Raw genomic sequence first — 4,563 nt, 5'->3', positions numbered from 1 at the left:
TGCATGTAAACCCATACTTTCATGGACAACGAAACATATGTGAAGGCCGACTTCAAACAGATCCCGGAGCGTTCCGGAGCATGTCCGCACTCAGAAGAGGTCCAAATTTGCGAAGAAATTCCTGGTTTGGCAAGCCATCTGCACGTGCGGGAAGCGGAGTGCACCTTTCGTGACCTAGGACACGATGAACGGACAAATGTACATGAAATAGTGCCTCCAGAAGCGGCTGCTCCCTCTCCTGAAGGCCCACAACGTCCAAACAATCTTCTGGCCGGATTTGGCCTTATGCCACTACTCCAAGGACGTGCTGAAATGGTATGCGGACAATAAGGTCAATTTCGTGCCGAAAATGTGCAACCCTTCCAACACTCCGGAGCGGATCCGCTCCATCGAGAAGTACTGGGCGATTATGAAGCACCACCTTCTTACACACTTAAATTATTTTGCCGACCTCAGCAAACGGATTGCCGAGAATCCAACAGCAGAAATTTCGGTAAAAAAATTGCCGAATCTTGGTAAACTTTTTACCGAAATATCGTCAAAATTTTACCGAATCTCAGCAAACCAAATTTTTTACCGAGATTTCGGCAAACTTTACAGAAATCTCGGTAAAAGTTTTGCCGAGATTCAGCAAATATTTTACCGAGATTCGGCTGTTGGATTCTCGGCAATCCGTTTTACCGAAGTCGATTTCGGAAATTAAGTGTGTAAACGACCTAAGGTAGTGAAGACAGTCGAGGAACTGAAGAAAGTATGGGTTCACATTCAAAAAAATGGTTGATTCACAGGTTGTGCAGAATCTCATGGCCGGGTTAAGGCCTAGGTGCGGGCATTTCCGTATGGACTGTTAGTAAAATACGAGTAAAATGGTAAAATGAAGTTTAATAGTTATTTCTCAATGCCTGAAAATTTGATGGCAATCGGATGAAAACTCGAATTTTGCGAATCAATTTTGTGTGTGCCAATTTCATCGTGGACACCCTTTATCTTCGTGCCTGCCACACTGTGGAAGTACTCAAAGAACACTAAGCTGAGGAGCAGGCTTTGTTCCAGTGGGGACGTTACGCCAAGAAGAAGAAGAAGAAGAATCTACCAGGTTCACTGAACTTTCCGTGTGATCAAATGGCATTGCTAAATACTTTTGAGATACTCAGGGTCATCCGCAATGCCCTGCAGCAGTCCCTGAAATCTACAGTCGTAGCCTAGTCCGTAACAGCAGTTGTTTTCGCTTACATAACCAATCGAAATCTGTGAACCTGGGGGTCGGCTCTGGTCGCATGGTTTGCTGCAAGGGTTTGATTAACATCAACAAAGAGGAGTAAATATCAATAGAATGATTCGTTTGGGGAACAAAGGAGATTGGTAAGCACTGATGACGCTTAACGAAATTTCAGTAAGTTTAGTGTTCACTGTGCTTGCACTTTGAGCTGTCAACCCAATCGCGAAGTGTCCTCATGGATAGTCTTATAGTCCACACTGCCATCTGTTGCAAGAACCGCGTGAAGCACTGTCTGCCATGATGGATTTTTAGTTGACGTTTGCCTAACACGCACACTACTACACGAATTGCCTGTAAGTTTTGTTCGCATCATTCAGCAACGTGTACACTATCAAAAGGCAAAGCGGTCGAACACTAGCGCCTCTGGTGGAACCATGAGCTTCTCAAGAGTGTTACGTCTGTTTGTCTGTGACAGTACAGTAGTGACGCCTCTACACGGATAGTCGTGTTGCACGATTGCAAAAAAGAAGTAGAGCTCGAGATTTGTATGACGATTACCGGATCTTTTCGTAAAGGAAAGAGTCTTGACTTCCTTGGGCACAGAGTATGGGCGCATGCCTGCCACACGATATATCCATGCAAAAAGGTCATTAGCTGAGAAAGATCTCAGGTAATAAATGTGGAAGTGCTAAACTAGCACTAAGCTGAGAAGCCAGCTTCCTCCCAGTGGGAACGATATGCCAAGAAAAAAGAAGAAGATTCGTCGACAAACACATATATTCAAAACGTGTTTCTACTCGTTTACGCATTTAGACTCTACTGACGTTTTCACAAATTGTTCTCAAACAAATGGTGAAAAGCAGGGGGGTTGAATATAGTATATTTTTACGTGACATAATTTATGCATGCTTCCCAATAGATGTCGCTAATTATGACTGGAAACTTTGTCGAATACACTATGTTTCGGAAGTGCTTCGTTTCGTGGTTATTAATTTATTACCACTAAATCCTGACTCTCATCGCGTTGTAGATCTTATGTACTGAACATCCCGACAAGTTAGATAATCTAGAACATTCGAAATGATCTGATAATATTTGCTGAACACTCAGAAGGTTCAGAATATACGGTAGATTACAGTTCATCACCTTGTATGATGAACAAGGTTGTTATTACAAGCATAGACTTCAAGTTATGAACTCAAGAGCAGTTTGGAAGACCTAGCACCTCCCAAAAAATATTTGTCATCATTTCTTGTTATGTTTAGCATTTTGAGCACCAAAACTATTGAAAGGCGTTCAAAAAACTGTATAATAGTTCTTGGAAAAAATCAGGCCCCAAAGGGTTAAAGTTGAGGTCGAAATACGCGTATCTGTCAAAGGATACAATGTCTTGTGGAATTAAATGGTAAGGGCAGGTTTGAGTTTTATTTGCAATCACAGTACGAAGAAAATAGCAGTGAAAGCCAGATCGATATCTGTTGAGAGACGCCAAAGGCGCAAAAGAACAGAATACACTGTAAAAGGCGTATTATAAGAAACCAATTTAAGGTAATTTACTGAACATCCGTAGCTTTACTCTTACTGAGTCATGGTCTTTTGAGGCTGAAGAAGGGCCGTTAATTGTCCAGGAGAAATACGAGGTCGCCTGCACCATTGTTCCGGTTAGTGCAGGAATGGCACATAATATTTCTGTAGCCGGTAAAAATTTCTGATAGCTATTAAATATTCTCTGGAGCCATGGTAAAAAGAACAAATCCGCAGCAAGTACGCATTGTTTGAAGCTGCAATAGAAGCACTACCAAGTATACCATGTTGGCTACGAAATGCGAACGATGCGCTCAACAAAAACTATATGTCACCGTACAAATTTATCATGATTGATTGTTCAACTAATTGATGTTTCAATTACCCACCCGCACATACGGTCAATCGATCTTCTTTCATATTTTGTTCGAAAGATGCAGCACAGATCGGTCATCCCGTTCCATCAAATCGCACTAATATGGTCAATCCGTTTCGGTCGTGCTTTTTGATCTCTCTGTCTCTTCGACTACCGAAAATATTCTATGTCATAGTTTCCCAACTCGATCTTAAATTCAAAATTTTTTGAATACCTGCTACCTGCTACTTGAATTACCATACCTGCTCAAACTTTGGCAATCAGTTATCAGACATTGCATCAGTTGTCGTAATGATCAAGACTGTTGAAGTGTATACCGTCAAACGGGACTTCTTTTGACATTATTTTCACATTCTTCACTACATTGATACTGCAAGATGCATTCATCAGCTACAAGTTTGCCGAAGACCGTTTTCAAATCGGATGCCTCAGTTATTAATTATTGATTTTTATATGAGTTTTAAAATTTTGACTATAATTTTTGGGCTGATCTTCAGGCATCTCTGGATATATGCAGTAAAACATTGCGCCAGATGTAGCAATGTTGCCTGTTCAGAAAATAAATGAACACTGCAGAAGAATTAGCGATTGGATTTGGATGGCATTGTCCAAGGTTTCAACTTTATAAAATAACAAGTCCTTTTATGAAATCTTTTAAAAGTTGAGGGCTAACATCCAACGATATAGATTCATTTTATTCTGGGCAAACTAAAAACATTCAATTCAAATATTGATTTCATCAAAAACTGACATCTAGAAATTTATTGCACATCTATCAGATTGGACAATCAAATCATGTCACTAGCAAAGTTACGAAAGACCTTGACAATTTTAGCAAAACGCTCCTGACAACTAGATGGGTCGCGCACACAATCAGTTTGGGAACCCATATGTTAAAGCATTCATCAGTCGGATGATTTGCTTCTTATTCAGTTGTATAGGCGTGACCTCATTGCGTGCAATCAACACCCTTTGGATCAATTATGATTCGAGAATAATTATCCATCATCGAGCTTCTCATACAATCATCGATGGCACAATATGATGACGTTACGCCAGTTGCTGAAACTAAAGACTTAAAGTCACACTAATTGATAGTGGGTGCTAACGATGATAAAGTGTTGTAATAACCGCCATGGGCAGATTCTCGTTCACTAAAAATTGTATCCACCAACTTTCTCAGCTGTTCGGCGAGAACCAGGACGTGACAGCAGCGAAGTACCAATAAGTTTTATGCTGCCGATTAATTAGTTAATTAGCCGTCATCAGGGTCACGAAAAGCGTGAAGCGCAACTACCGGCGGCGGAATTTGTTTACCCGAAACGATGTTGGTTGTCGATGTTCTACAAGACTTTTCTCATGCTGTTTTCGGTGCGAGATTGCAGCGTTTCATTATGTCGACACCCTGCCCTGCCGCCCCCTGTACCGTAATTAGACTAATTGA

Source organism: Aedes aegypti, chromosome 3 (assembly GCF_002204515.2).
Source record: "Aedes aegypti strain LVP_AGWG chromosome 3, AaegL5.0 Primary Assembly, whole genome shotgun sequence".
Lineage (NCBI taxonomy): Eukaryota > Metazoa > Arthropoda > Insecta > Diptera > Culicidae > Aedes > Aedes aegypti.
The sequence above is the reverse complement of the archived record's forward strand: the minus strand, read 5'-3'. Positions refer to the sequence as shown.